Here is a 16,033-nt window from a genome sequence, read left to right on the forward strand (position 1 = left end):
CTCGGTTTAAACAAACAGATGTTTGGGGCTGACAATTGAAGTGCAAACATGACCTTAATTAATGACTGGGTTAATAGTAAGTAGCTCACTCGTTAGAGATATTAGCTAAATTCTCAATCTCAGCTATAACATAGGTCTCCAGGCTACCTCTGTATTCTTCCTGTTAGAAATGAAAGATTTCTAGCTACTCAGTTTGTGAGGCCACTTATGAAACAGGAGAGAAGGAAAACCTAGAGACAGTTCTGATTGGAATGAGTGTTTTAGGAAAAGTATTCCTAAATACTCAAGGTTCCCATCCATAAATGTGTATCCACCATCAAAGCCAGTCCTCTTTTATCTTCCCCTAGGTAAACCCATAAACAAGGTATATGTTAATAACCATTAATGAACAAACATGATCTCTAGTTTCAAATAATTTCCTATCAATAACTCACTCTGGGTCCACTGTCGTCCCACAGCTAGATGCAGGGAGACTGTCACTTGTGGAAACAAGCCTAGAAAGAAGCCTAACACCCTGATGCCAAAGAGATGGATGAAACAGAATAAAGGATGTTGGGAAACGGAATGTCCAGCTCCTCGGCTTAATGGCCGCTTGGTGTGAGGCACCCCACCCTTGTCCCAACTGCCTAGTTGTTGTTTCATCAAGATGGGACAGGGAGGGGGTAGTTAAGTCAACTGACATGCTGGCTTTGGGTGACCCTCCCTTCAAGAATAGCTCTTTCTTTACGGCAGCGGATACATCCAGCTGCAGATTTCCGTCATCACTGGATGCGCTTGCCGATGAATCCAGAAATTTTGCTGGCCTCCCCAGTTGTTGTTACTGAGTTGAACAAGCACTGTTGAGACCATCCTCTCGGCCACACCACTGTCCTGAGTGCTACAGGGAGAGGGAGGAGGGGAGAAAAAGCCACCAAAGGCCCGCTTCCCACCCATCAGGAGCTTTGGGTCAAGCTGGGGAGATAGACTACACACAGAGAAATCACTGCAGAACAATTATAGAGCTAGTCCACAGATGTAAAATAACACATAGCAAAATGTCTTATAAAATGATGGTCTCTATAAAATGATGGGTGGAATTAAGTGGTAAATGCAACTGGCTGGAATCTCGGTGCAGAACTTGATGAGTGGGATCAAGAAGGACCTTGTTCTGTCACTTGAATACCACAGCCCTCAGCAAGAACAAGGGGGAATGGAAGTGGTTAAAGTAGGTTCTAAAGCATGTGTTTAAGTATTGAAAGTTTTGGGCATGATTGTCTTCTATGCTGAACTCTTTATGTTAATGGAGCTTCTTGCAGATATCCAGGTCACTGTGTCTCAGAAAACAGCACGTGCTGTTTCCACACTGGCCATAGTGAAGGGTTAGTGGCTTCTAGTAGCGGAGGGTTGGCTATGTCAGAGGGGGTGGGGTCAACTCAGCTTCAGCCCCAGCGCATGGCTTGAAGACAGACCCAGTCGATATAACTTCAGCCTGAGCATGCCAGGCTCAGCCTTGCGGGCCTTGCCATCTGCTTACAATCTGGCCCCAGAGCTTGCTCAAAGTTAAGAGAGCTATCTAGGGCTTATTACCTTCTTGAAGCTGATAGGCACTCCTGCCTACCCACTTCTTCTTCCCTGTTCACAACTGGAGGATTATACCTGGGCTGTGAAGGAACAAGGTGGGCTCTGAATCCCAAAGAGGTGGCAAAAGCCACATACCTAGGCTTGCCCCATACTGCCCTCCCCAACCGGTGGAGAAACTATGGCTGAGTTTCTTCCCCCTCCAGAGCTTGAGCCCTGGTAGGAAGAATACTCTAGAAAAGGTGAAGGCAAGAAAGAGCGGGTGTCCCCAACCCAACTCCGACTTGACATTGAGCCCCAGGTGTGATAGCCACCTGGCCCCATAACATCAACTGGCATATCCCTTGACAGGTGAAAGGGATCTAAAGTGCTCACAGACCCACACCAGCCTCATGGCCACATTCAGCTCACCGGGCTACCCTGCCCATGTCAACTCAGAGCTTCTGGATCCCAGAATTCTTGCTTGGGCCTTGTGTTGACATATCGTCTTCCAACCATGGCCAGGACCCAGAACTCGTTGGGCTAGTGCCCTGACTTCTAGTGCCAGCTCTTCTGCTAACGAGCAGAAGTCTCCACCTCACTCTGTGCCTCAGTTTCCCCATACGTAAGATGAAATGGTTGGACGACATGATCCCCCGAGGTGCTCTGGCTCTGCCATCCTGCAGTCTAGGTGCTTAGGTTCTCTCATGAGGCAAGTGCTTTTTTTGCGAGGGGGCGGCCAAGGTATATTTGAGGACTTTCAGTTTGGAAGCTGGCCCAAAGTTCCCAGGTTGTGTTTGTTTCCGTGTTTGCTTCTTCCCAACTGGCTTCTCCCATCGCTAAGGGCCGGCGGCCCCTCGGTTTGGGCCTTGAATGCGGTGGGGCGGCAGGTCGGTGGTTCAGGGCCGCCCCGGGCCTCCCCCTCTGGCTGTGGAGGAAGTTGTGTGTCTCCTCCGGGCCGGTCCTCCTCCCCTGGGAGGCAGCCTTGCGAAGTGAGCCAAGCGGGCCCCTGGGAGACCCGGCCCCCGTGCGCCTGGGGCGGACTGGGTGTGGGAGTGGGTGCTGGCTCGGGGCCCTTGGGGAGTGGGGTCTTCTGGGGACCCCGCGAGGAGCCCATGCCACTCCCGGGTGGGCAGGCTGGTGATGAGCTTCCCCTCAGGGATCTGGGACACTGGGGCCTGGGGGCGGCTTGTCATTAGGCTGTCGATGAGCCTGGGGGAGACGGGGGGCAGGGGCTCTGCTACAGCGCCTGCTCTGCTTCCTCCAAGGGACCTGGGAGGCCTTCAAGCCCGGCCCCTCATTTCACGTGGGCTGGAGGAGACTGGCTTCCACAAAGCCACAGGACCAGGGGTTTGAGGGAGGGTGTGTTGTTCTGTGTGATCACGTGACCCTGGGACTCCTATTTCCCAGTGCTTTCTGGGGAAACATTAGTGGCCTGGAAGGATGCTAGGCGGGGAGAACAGTGATGGTGTGCCACACAGAAGGCAGTGTCAGCCACAACAAACAAGCAGAGCCTCTCAGACAAACAGACTCTCTCTCTCTCTCTCTCTCTCTCTCTCTCGCTCTCGCTCTCGCTCTCGCTCTCTCGCTCTCTCACTCTCTCTCTCGCTCTCTCTCTCTCTCTCACACACACACACACACACACACGCCTAGGCCTCACTGCACACCCCTGTGCCTCTGTGGCACTGACTTTCTACGACAACCAGCTGGCAGCCCAACCCACATCACCTGTTGGTACAACTTCACTTTGTCTAGGTGTGGGGGAGGGATGAGGTTCCTTGGAAGGGGAGGGGCATCTTCTAAAGCTTAAAAAAATGAAAGAAAGAAAGAAAACAAAGCAAGGCTGAAGTCCTCCCACAGGCAGGCTTGTGCTCCGGGTGTGCTTTCGCAGGCCAGAAACTACAGAACTGGGAGTACTGCCAAGTGCTTTATCAAAGGAAACAGCCCGCCCAACAGCTGGAGATGGGCTCCTGCCAGCTGTGTGTGCCTCTTGGTTGCTCCTTCTGCTTTTCTCTCCCCTTCTCCTATCTCCATCCATCCATCTCCTGCAGCCTTGCACTTTGCATTGGGAGAGTCCGCAGGCGGACTTCCTTGGACCACAGAGAGTACCCTTGACACTGAATAACTGAGCAGATCGCAGCCCCAGCTGGAGTGGGGTGGTGGTGGCTGTCATTGCAAGGGCATGTGCCGTCCAGAGGCAGGTCTCCTGGCATCGGGCGAGGGGGTGCTGGGTGGCGGGTGCTTCTGATGCAGCTGGAGCCTTGGGGAGATACAGTCGAGTAGTCACTCGGAGCTTCCTTCTCACCCATGCTGGGTTGCGGGTGCCTGGCTGGGCTGTGTGTGTTGGCGGCAACAGGGTGTTTTCCAGCAACCTCAGCAACTTCCCCATCCATATTCATTAATTAGTTAATTACTTGGACTCATTTCTCTAAGCCTTGGGCTTCCCAGGAAGGGAGGAGACGATGGGCTGGTGGGGGAGAACTCTGAAGAAGAGTGTTCTCCCCTTGCTGGAGGTGGGAGGCCCACTGGCAGAAGCTAAGGAACGAAAGGGCGAGGGTATCCTCCTGTGGCTTCACCACTTCTCCCAGCCCTCACCCATTTCAGGCTCCCTGTGTGTCAGCTAAAGTGTCCCAGCACAGCCCTGAAAGGCTGCTCCGAGCTACGTTTGTAGAAGCAACCCAGTGGAGAATGGTGCCAGCTGGGCTGCCTAGCTCTGTGAGTGGAGCTAAAGGCAGCAGCCCCGTCTCTGGGGAGACCCAGGGGCTTCGTTCTGTTCCCTGACTGTGCACAGCCCGCACCGTTAGCCCCAGTTAACCCCTGGGGGTGGCTCAAGGCCAATCTAACATCTCCTCTGCCAGCCTGCCACATCTCAAGGGCAGGGTGCCTGTTGGGTTTGTCTCTATCCCCCCAGTGCCTGCCACGTGCTGGGGGCTTAAGTAATGTCTGGTGACCTGGCCTCTGAGGAAACCACTTTTAAGCTTGGGTCTTACCAAGAGGGAGGCAGCAACTTGGTCTGTGTGTATTCCCCAAGGTTGCTCCTTAGCAGTTTTACTGAGTGAGTACTGGTGTGAGGGCAAGCACCATGATGGGGGACCTTGGGGGTTCCCAAGGGTGTGAGGTTGCAAACTTAGATAATCTTAGCTTCTGGCATCTGGTGGGCGTTCTGCTGCCCATCCTCCCTCTTTCACACCATGGCCCACCATCTCCTCCACCACTGTGGTTCTTCCCCAAGGCCCAGCTCTCCAATCTTCCCTTTTACCCCTCTCTTCCTTCCTTCCCTGAGGCTTTTTGTATAAATGGGCACATTCATATGCTTAGTCACAAGGGCCCTGTAGTTTAATGAGCACAGGCTTTGCAGTCAGCCAGACCTCTATTGAATCCCTATTCAGCCACTCTACCTGGTGGGACTTTGAGTAAGTTATTTCGTCTCTCTGGACCTCCGATTCCCCTTCTGTAAACTGGGGAGGGTTAATTGAGATAAAATACGTACTGTATATGAAGTGCTTTGAACTATGTTTGGTGCAAAGTAGGCACTCAATGAATGTTAACTGCTGGTGTTCATTACTGCTACCGTGTGTGTGTGTGTGTGTGTGTGTGTGTGTGTGTGTATTGAAGGCATCTATCATGCACAGCTGAGCTGATAAGACTATGTGCTAAACCATAGACAAACTGGAGGCCCTGACTAAGACACTCAGAAGGCACTCTGGCAGTTCCATTTGTCCAGCCCTGGCAGCCACAGTCTTGGGTGGAACAAGGTATGGAGGTCAAGAGCCTGAGGCAGAGTTCAACCCCTTATCCCTGATTCTGTGCCTCCCAAGTACGACTTCTCCTCAGGCCATAGGCTGGACTAGACTCCCGGGCGTGGATAGGGTCAAATGTCTTCTGGAAAACTCTACCTTTCCTACAACTTCTCTGGACTCTGGCTTCTCAGCTCCCCTCATTTGGGGTCTCCTATGTCTCATCTGTCAACCCACCCTATGCTCTAATACACATGCCCTTGCTGCATGTTCCCCAGCGTGTTGTCAACCCTGAGTGTAACTTAAAAAACCAGGCTAAGACTCGAAATGACCATTTCTGTCATGGCCTGTTGATAACCATCTCGCTGAAGATGATGTGTGTGCGTGTGCGCGTGTGTGTTTCTGTGTGTGTGTGTGTGTGTGTGTGTGTGTGTCAAGAACCTGCAGCCTTGGGGTACCAGTTCTTCTGCGTGTTTAAACTTTGTGACATCAAGATTTCTCATTCCTGGTATTTTCTGACTGCTCAACCTTCCCTCAGCAGCGGCCTCTGAGAGCTGTGCAATCGGAAGGATGCTGATGTGGGCATGTACACGATTTGCAATGTAGGTCTTCACGAATGGAGGTTTGTGGGGATTGCCCCCTCCGGTACCCTCACAGGGGCACTTCCGATGGTTGGCACCAGCACCATGTCAGCTGCAGGGAGCAAATGGTGTGAGGAAAGAGATTCCAGGTCTTCTTTGGCTACGGCTGTCTCCTTATTTCCTCTCCTTTCCCAGTTTGGGAGCATTTGTTGCTGTCTGAAGGGCCGGGCAGTGCCAAGACCACAATAAACAGCTTGTCCAGTACACACAAGCTCTTTGGACCCTGAAATGTCAGCTGGCCAACTGGCTCACAGCTAGACCCTGCTGCATGCCGTTTGCATCCGGCCCCGGCAGTGCCACTCAGCACTTGTAGAACCCTGTATCGTAGCAACAGCCCTGGGAGTGGGGACCCACGGTGACCTAGCCCTAGCCCTGGGATGCCAAGCTTAGGGGCCCCACTTAGGGCCCCTGGAAAAAAATGACTGCATTAGGGCTGCAGCTCTGCGGATACCAGACCAGCAGAGGGACCCGCCCTCCCCCTCCCCCACCTGGGCCTGGCCCTGCGGGCAGCAGACAGCCAGACTCCCCATGCCCCATATGGTTGAACTGCTGACTGGTGTCGGACAGAAATATCTCATGCAGTGAAAGCTAGTGGGGTGCAGGGCACGTGCCTCCAGACGGTGCAGACAGAGCACAAAGGGCAAGAGAAGAGAGGGAGAGGCAGTGGGATCTGGTGGCAAGAGTGCCAGGCCAGGATCCAGGAAACCTGGGCTCTGCTCCCAGCCCCTGCCACCAACTCCCTTGGCATCCTTGAGCAAGATCACCCAGAGGGCAGGGTTGGGGGACCAGGCACAGGACCAAGACCTTGCCTAGGAGAAGATGAGCTGCAAAGTAGAGTTCATGCACTTGGGAGGTGGAGGTGGGTGTTTAACCAGGAGCACCGTCCCCTGAAGAAATACCTAGTTGCCTTTAAATGTCTTGGATACCTCTTGACCAGCAAGGGAACCAAACTCAGGGGCCCGGGGGACATATCAGAAAAGAGAGCACCGCTCCTTCCAGAATGTCCTGTCCTTTGCCTTGCTTGCGAGGTCAACAGGCAAGGACTGAGGATGGAGTGCACAGCTGTCCCTTAGCCGTGGAAGGCCCTGTGATTGTCCTCACCTCTGCCTCTTGCGGCTACCCAGGACAGCTTCTCTGGTGTGTGAGGTTTGTCCCTGGTCCTAGGAGTCTGTGTAGAAGTGGCATCTCCTAGCTCACCACCCTAGGCACCCATGCCTCAGTATCCCCGATGTGCAGAGACCCACACTGTGGTACACGCTTACTCTCAGGACCTGCCTTCACAGGTTACCCCCGAGCTTCCTCTGCCTGGTAGCAACAAATCTGCTCCTTCATCTGACCCTACATGCTCGTTAGGAACTCGTGAGGTACGGCAGTCTTCAACTGCACAAACACAGTTGATAGAAGCTACCAGTGTCTGATACAGAGTAGGCGCTCAGTAAATATTTGTGAAATGAATCCAGGTTGGAATAAATTCACAGTACTTTCATATAAAGGGCAGCATTTAATAGAAGAAATGTCAGGCTCAGACTCTGTGGTCTGGTTTCAGGACCAGTTTCGGGGCAGGAGGAAGAAGCCTGTTTGTGACCATGCAAATAACAGCATGAGGGCAGCCACTCTCTGTGTGCATGGAGGGAAGGTAGTATACACCCACTGGGGCTGGGGGAAGGATGTCTGGGAAAAGGGCCAACATCCACTCCAGTCTGAGGGCCTCAGACACTTCCCAGTGCAGGAAGGCCCCCATGGTGTTGTCTAATTGGCTTTCTAGTTATTCTCTTCCTCAGTGAAGGCCCAGTGTGGCAAAGCTGGGGTAGGGCCGAGCTTCCAGACTCACTACTGGAGCTCAGGACAGCTTCTGATTATTCCCAACCAGGTGCCAGTTACCAAGGAGGGCCTAGGATCTGATTAGCATTGCCCGAGGGTTAGCCAGGAGGGCCTTGGCCAGGGTCTTCACAAGTCACTCATACCTTGACGTGCACCCACCCCTCCCCGTTCGGTTCAGGGGCTCTGGGAGCTGAGCTATGGTCTGGCCTTTGCAGCTTCGCTTGCCAGATTCCTGTGTTGTCTGTGCCTTCACAGCAGAGTGGGTGAGAAAGAGCGGCTCAGAAGGAAAAAATAAACAGGAAAGGTCTCCGGGTCTGTTGACGTTATAAGTGCTATTGATTTTACAAGATTTTTCCATTGGGAGGACAGTGAACTGACCTCATTTTGCAGCCGGCTCGGGCTTTGACGCCACCGTCTAGGCCATGAACTGAGAATCCGAGAGGCTATTGCTTTATCTCAACACATACTTGGTAGTCACCACTCTCGGCAAGGCCAGGCTGGGGCCTCCCAGGGTGGGAGGTGGGAGGATATGGGCAGTTCCAGGCCTCTGCTCCTTCTACCTTTCCCCAGTGATGCTCTATGACCCTGGGCCCAAGCACTCTCAGATCTTGCGGGACCTGGAGGGCAGAGGAGGGGGGATTTCCAAACAAGAAGGACTCTTGGCAAAGAGTGCAGACAGGAAGAGGGTGGTTGAAAGAGCACTGAACTAAGAGTTGGTGACTTGGACTTGGCTCCCAGCTGGGCTACTAATTAGCTCTCTGATTTCGAGCAGATGACTTCCCCTCTCCTGGTCTCAGTTTCCTCATCTGTGCAGTGATAGGTGAAACTAATGATCCCCGAGGTCCCTTCCAGCTCTAAAATCCAGCAGATTTGTGGAAAATGCAGAAGTTAAGAAGGAGGATAAGAATATAAAGAAGAAGCAAGAATGAAACACCCCAGTACAGTACAGAACGGGAAAAATGGGATAAAAAGAGAGGTGCACCACATCGTGGTATAGTGGGAAGAGGCCCCAAGTGGAGACTCAGAGACCTAGATCCGGTTCCCAGTTCTACCACTGAAGAGCTGCATGACCTTAGGCAGCTCAGTTCCCCTTTTTGTGCCTCATTCAAGTGGGAGGAATGAGTTAGCTCCCGCCCCCGTAGACTACTTTCTCGTTGGGAAACCTAGATACACACATGGGAAACAATTAGGGAATAGAATCAGTGCTCAGTGGTGTGACATGGGCAATAGGTGCATTTGGAGAAAGAGAGGGGAATGGCAGCTGGTGGGCTAAGGCCTTACCTGAAGGGTAAGGGAGCAGAGTAAAGGAGCCGAAGCCCCAGAATCAGGTAGACCTGGATGGAGTTTTGGCTTTGCCCCTGCCTGGCTGTGTGACCCTGGGCAAGTCATTTGCTGTATTCAAATTTGTTTCCTCGCCTATAAAAGGAGGGGTTGGAACTAGTTGATCCTCAAGTTTCCTTCCATCTCTCTGAATATGTGGGAAAGCAAAACACAACAAAAAGAGGTCTGATAATGCCAAGTAGGCCAAAGGGGAGAATTGCCCGTTTAAGGAGGAAGCCAGCCAGTGTGGATCAGACATATTTGCCAGGAGAAAAGAAGGATGGTGTTCCCAGAGCAATAGTGAGCTGGGGGGAAAGGAGGGCAAGGAGAATTGGGAGGAAGAGGCAGGGCGAGGTCATCTCAAAGGAGTGATTGGAAGGGGCATGGATGCATGTTCAGTGAGAGGGGCCTTGGTTGGAGGGCATGCCAGTTAAGGAGCCACTGCCTGGCACAGAGGTCTTGAGTGGGTCCTGGACCAGATGTTAAGGGTGGTGACTGCTACAGTGGACTCACCAAAGGGTAAGCTCCAAGTGGAGTGTGGGGAATGGAAGCACTTTCAAATTGGCAGGGCTTCCTCCACAGAGGACAGAGGCTTCAGGGGCCCATCACTAAGTATTTGACACCCCTGGATTTTATACATCGCTGATCCCTGCCCAGGACCAGAGATAGAGTCTGGACAGGTGGGGAAACTGAGGGCCTGAGAGGGAATTCAACCAGCTTGCAGCCACAGAACAATGTCACGGCAGGGCCAGGGGCAAAAGTTGGTCTCTGTCCTGATTCAGAGCCCAGTACTCTTGTGTGACCCTTGCCCCATTCATTGGATGCTCTTAAACAAATCCCGGATTGGAATTGTTAGCCTCTTAGGGGAAAAAATGGAGTGAAGAAAAACCAATTCCAGGTGACTGAGGCTCTCACTATAAGACCAGATTTCCCAGGTGGCCTCTCCAGAGAGTTCCACCTCCCCTCCACCTGCCTGCCAACATGGGGCCCCAGCAGCAGGCGGAGGGAGGGAGACAGGTGGCAGGGGCCAACAAAATAAGGCCATGTGTTGCCGCCCCGTCACCAGTTTTCTGCCAAGGCCTAGCAAGGTCACCTTTTGCTTCTAATTTCCTCCTTTGGGGAGAGGAGGGTTGAAACGAAGCCCTGAAGGATAAAAGTAAAGGCTTTGCCCCCGCCATTTAGAAGAAACCCTCTCTAGTATTTGCTAGACCAAGAGACATTCCAGCCAAGGGGACTGCTGTCAACCTAGTATAGGAGCAGACATATTAGATCCATGCTGAACTGTGGTAAACATCGTTCTCCAACCCCTAGGAAAAGCCCAGGAGCCCCTAATTCTGCAGAGAGAATCCCAGGTTTCCTCAGGTCAGAAGATTCCTGGGTGCGGCCTTCAGAGAGAGCTGATTGCTTATGCTGGGAAATTCAGAGGGTGCCCCAAACTGCTCTCAGTCTCTTGTCCCTGGGGGAAGGGTGGGGTCACCAGAGAAACTCAGTGGCGCTAGGCCAGGGAGGCCCAAAATCACATTCTAGCATGCAGGTTCTGGAGATGAAAGAGCCCAGCACATTCTCTGGGTTGAGAGGTGAAGGGGAAGATGGGTGGGAAGACCAGGCGGGCAGGGCCTGGCGGATCTAGAGGTGGAGCAATTGCCTATCTGGCGCGATGTCAGGAGCCCCAAAGCAGGCTCCACCCCCAGGTCTCCCCCAGCACACACAACCAAACAATGATGTGTTTCTGGAGCGCATGCTGGGTGTCCCACGTTGTGCTCAGCCTCTGCAGCAAATCATCAAGTTCAGTCATTACCCCTGCCCCAGAGTCCTTCCTCTTCAAAGCTTTGATGGGGATGGGCTGAGGTCAGGGCTGGGAGAGCAGGGTCACTCGGCGCACACGGATGGCCCTGGGCCCTGGGCTGCGAGAGAGGGAGAGAGTGTGGCAAGAGGCCCTTGGATGGTGAAGGAAGGCCTGAGGGCAACAGGATGGGTGGTGAGGGGGTGGGGGAGGGGCGGGAGATGTTCTCAAAGCTGGGCAGACTTACACAGGAGACCAGATTTGTCTAAGGCCCAAGCCCTTGAGGAGAAACAGAGGAAGGGGGCAGGCCAAAGGCACACTGGCATTTTTGTAAAAAGGGCTGTACTAAGTAACCTGAATGAGTAATCCCTGATATTTGTCCCGCGCGTTGCAGTTAGTGGTCTCCCTCCCTCTCTCTCTCTCTCTCCCTCTCTCTGTCTCTCTCTGTCTCTCTCTCTCTCTGTCTCTCTCTGTCTCTCTCTCTCTGTCTCTGTCTCTCTCTCTCTCTCTCTCTCACACACACACACACACACACACACAAACAACACACACACAACACACACACATCTCCTTTAATTTTCAAAACACCCCTGTTGAGGTGGGTAGGGCAAGGGTAATTACTCCCATTTGAGACTCAGAGACTCAGAGACTCAGTGAGATTGCATGACTTACCCAAGGTCACACAGACAGTTTTAATGGCAGAGATGGGACCAGAACTTTGATCTTCCAAATCCCAGGGCAGCAAAAGACAGAATTGGTCTAACGAGCATCCAGAGTATGGAGGTAACCACCTCCACAGCGTTATATCAGGAATTCTGGGAAAGACCCCTGCCCTGTAAATCTCTCTCTCTCCACTCACTAATACCTGAAATTTCACTCTTAAAGATTCATTCTCCTGGATTGAAACTGTGGCTCCTGTTGAAACGTGAAAGGGTGCTAGAGGAAAGAGTGGGGACACGCGAGAATATCTCAGCGCCTTAGAATTTTGTCTGGGAGTATTCCTAGGAGAGTGGGGTGGGGGTAGGGAGGGCAGGGGGGCAGGCCAGGAGGGGACGGGAGGGGAGGGGAGGGGATGGGAGGGAGGCAGCCTTTTGCGTAAGAAGGTGAGGAGTTGCGTCAGAGTCTGAATGCGGGCGATGCTGAGAAGGGGGCGGGCAAGTCTGCTTCCAGAGGTCTAATGGGTGACTGCACCGGAGTCTTGGAGGGAGGTTAGGGGAGGACTTCACATCTCAGTGGGGGAGGGGGAGGGGACAGCCAAGGCATCAGCTGGACAGGGAAGCAGGTTGGCGTAAGAAGCTGGAATTGTGGACGGCTGAGTGGGGGAGGGGAGCTATTCAGGGAGCTGGCCTGGAGCCAGGGGCCAGTCCCAAGGGGGTGAGCAGAGGCTTGAGAGCTCTGGGCCCCATTCCAGCTCCTGACCTTGAGTCACCATGCAACTCGGCACTTTTCCTACCTCAGCCCAGACACCCATCAAGTCTCTCTTATCTCAGCTTCCCGTTTTACAGAAAACTGTGTAAAAGTTACTCTCCTAACTCCTCCTGACTGACCCTTCCCTTCCTACATTCCTTACCACCCCCCACCCCATCCAGCATCCTGCAAGCCTCCTGGGCCTCCCAGAAGCTCTTGCCTACTGGCTTCGGTCCCAGAGCCTGCCCCCTCTGCAGTGCAGGCTGCCCCTGTACCTTCTGGTCCTGAGGGCAAGGGCCTGAAGGCCTCACCCAGCCTTTGGCCTGGGCCTCTCCACTCAGAGGCACAGCTGTAAAGAGCTGCATCTGAGGACATCAAGGCTGTGACTGTTGGAACAGGCAGCAACCTTAGAAGTCACTTTTGCCATTCCTTCCTTCCTTCCTTCATTCAATTATTCCATTCGTTGAGGACTTACTATGTGCCATACACTGTTATAGGCCCTTGGTATATGGCTTCATGGAGCTCCCAGTCTAAATGGGGGTATCATTCATCAAATAAGCACCCAAATAACTATAAATTTGCAGCCTTGATCCTCTCATTTTACATTTAGGGGAAACTGGGACTCACAGTGGTTATGAGACTTTTCCAAGGTTGTTCCGGTAGCCAGAGGCAAAACCAGGCCAGACTCCTGTCTCCTATTATCCCAGTGCCCTGTCCACCATGCTCTGTAAACAATACAGCATGAGTGTAAGGGTGGAGCGTTTATCCCTCCATGCAGACCCAGACTTGACCTATAGTCAGAGGAGCACATGGTCTACTTGGCAAGATTTGAAGGTCACTGACGAGCAGTCTCCCCCCGCCCCCACTGTTGCCCCCACCCAGCTTGTTCTCTGCCCACCTCCACACCCCCTGCTCATGCTTAAAATTGTACCACTGACTGAAATCTAAGGGTTAGAGCCCCATGATCTGGGGAAAACCTGTTAAGCTACTACCTACCATTTACACAAACACATCTCCCCAATTTGTCCTTTAGGATGGGCTGGGTACTTATGATTTGGGGGAGGGAGACTAAGAGTCCCCCTTAAAGGGGGCATTGCTAGGGAAGACAGGCAGCTGCAAACAGTAGTGAGGGGCCCCATGGAACCCTAGGCAGCAGGAGGGCACAGGTCACCTGCAGGGACAGTCAGGAGGAAGGTACCTGAAAAGGAAGCAGGAAGGTTCTGAAGACACACTCCTACTTCACAGTTTAGCCTGGGGGCCAGCCCTGCACCAACATTGTGATCGGTGACATTTTTTTTTTCAAAATACGTGTTTACATTTGGTCTTTCCTTATACTGGATTATACTGAGTCTTTTGTCCCTACCCCAGCCTGGTGTTGAGTAGTTTGTACTTATTTGCAATTAGGAGGGGCCTTCCCTGTGTCTGGTCAAGCAGTTGCTCTTATACAGTCTGCCAGGCCTGAAATGAAATGCAGATCCATCCCATCCTGGCATGCTAGGGGGGCCCCCCTTATGGGAATCCTTTAGTCAGTGGAAAGAACCAGCCCCCACCTGGGGGGCTTCCCCACCCTAACCCTGATAAAGGCCTGTTAATCATTCCCCTGCAAACTGTGATGAAGGGGGTTCAGCACGAATGGACATTCATGCCAAGAATGCAGCCCTGCCTAGAAATCTCAAGACAAAGCTAAATGCCCAGATAGAGACAGCCTGGAGCTTTAGAATCACACCCCAGAGGTTCACATCTCTCCTCTGCCACTACGAGCTAGGTAACTCTAGGCAAGTCACTTAACCTGTCTGAGACTCAGTTTCCTCATCCACAAAATGGGCATAATGATAATACGATACCCAATTCCTACTATCAGTTATCCATAACTCTTGACAACGTTCAAAAGGCTAATGGATATACTCTTAGCACAGTGCCTGCTAAGTAATCAGTACATGGGAGCTACTGAAGTTATTATTTGGACCAGATGTGGCTTTGAGATCTCTCAGTGATAGGTCAAGACCTAACAGTGGTGCATCCCTGCCTTCTTGTTGAATTAAGGTTTTCATATGTCAGGTTTGCTTAAAGCAAGGTCTACCTGCAGGGCATTCCCTGAGCTGGTGATTCATGGGTGGGATGCATTCCACCCACCTATTTTAAGCCGTTCTACATTTTCTTCCCCTTGACATGGATGTGTTTACACAGAGGAGGACAGTCCCAGTCAAAACAAGATGAAAATACACTGCTGGCTGGGAGCCCCAGGCTAACTGGTTTCAGGTCCTCTCTCAGCTGTCAGCACCTCACAACAGAGCCACGGGGGTGGGGGAACCGGCCCAGCCCTACTCCCCTGCCTCCCTCCATCGGCCCAGCTCTGCCTGGTATCAAGCAGTTGGCCATCACCTGGTCAAGCTAGAGTGGGGTTCTGGGGCTGAGGTTTTGCCAGTTTTACAAGGGCAAGAAGGAGGGGTGCTGAGGGGCAAGGGCTGCCCTGGCCAGCTCTGGTGCGAGTATTGTGTCTGCCGCCAGGGTCGCCTGCTACACAGGCAGAGAAGGCAACTGCCAACAGAGAGTGGTGGAAAATGGCCAAAGAAAGCTCCCCCCAGCAACCTGACCTCCTGCCTGGCATTTCCCCCTCTGGACTCATTCCTTTGGGTCAGCAGGAGGCTCTTGGTAAAAAGAAATTACCATGGGGAAGGAGAACCCATCAACCCCTTATCAGTCACAGAGCCTTCAATTTCTCACCTATGCCAACTTAGCAGTGAATCAGTAGGACTTGAGGAGGAGATTTCCAGGGAGGATGCTTTGATGAGCATGCAAACAAGATCCTTGGGACGGGAAAGCACTGAAGATAGATACCCCCAGTCGGGCTTGGACATATATAGATTACTGCTCCTTGCGGCCTCTTCAGAACAGTTTGCTTGTGTTTACCAAGAAGAGCAGGAGAAAACAATCTCCTCTGTCATAAACTCTGCTACTCAAAGCTGCCCACTCAGGGAGTTTGGTTTCTTTACACTGAGTCCAGGAATATTTGGGCACATTTTCCTGTCCCTGAAAGCCTAAGGCCACCAGTTAGCCAGGACCCATTGTATGGCCCACCCCAGGCAGTATCCCCCTAGTCTATATACTTAGTCAGCCTGGGTCACTCCTCACAGAAGCCCCCCAACTATTCGGACCACAGTGAGCAGGTCATCATGCTCCTTCCCAGAGAAAAACTAAATAGTTCCCCTTCTGAGAAGGACCTCTCATTTTAACAGGGATCCTCAAGATTTCAAACCCAAGGATGACATTAATGGTGAGAATTTCCTTTATGTTGGCAGTCATCAGGGTATTTTTAGTCAGGATGGATTTTTTATCTGCAACCGCCCCCCCCCCTCCACCGCATCGTTCCAGTTATATGGCTGTCACTTGCTCAGAATCAGGCTTGCTAGCCTGAAATCCCTCTTTGATGTTACTGCCAGCTGAGACTTGGCTGCCCTCCTCCTGGGCTTCATCACCCTCTACTGCTCCCTGTGGGTGCCCTGTTCCCAACTGACCCAGCCCCTCCAGCTAAAGGTGGAAACTGACCAAAGTCCCAGCATTAGTGCAGAACCAGGAGCACACACACGGGTGAATTATCCCTTTTATTGAAGAGGTCGGGCCTTGGTTCCAGGTCATTAGTGGCCACTTACTCAATTAAATTGTGTTTGGGTTGGGTTTTCCAAGTATGTTTGATTTTCACCAGTCTTCCGTGATTTTAACTGCAGAGTTGCTCTCGTACAATGATTGTCCCCAAATTAACATGTTAACAGGAGGCAAATTCATGAATT

The 16,033-nt window shown here is 52.4% G+C and overlaps 1 protein-coding gene across 4 annotated transcripts in view; it reads left to right on the forward strand.

Moving 5' to 3' along the window:
• Nucleotides 1-16,033, forward strand: part of TSC22D3 (TSC22 domain family member 3) — a 58,610-nt gene that overhangs the window by 27,815 nt on the left and 14,762 nt on the right. The window lies entirely within an intron of this gene.

The sequence above is a fragment of the Mesoplodon densirostris genome, chromosome X (genome assembly GCF_025265405.1).
Source record: "Mesoplodon densirostris isolate mMesDen1 chromosome X, mMesDen1 primary haplotype, whole genome shotgun sequence".
NCBI classification, from domain to species: Eukaryota; Metazoa; Chordata; class Mammalia; order Artiodactyla; family Ziphiidae; genus Mesoplodon; species Mesoplodon densirostris.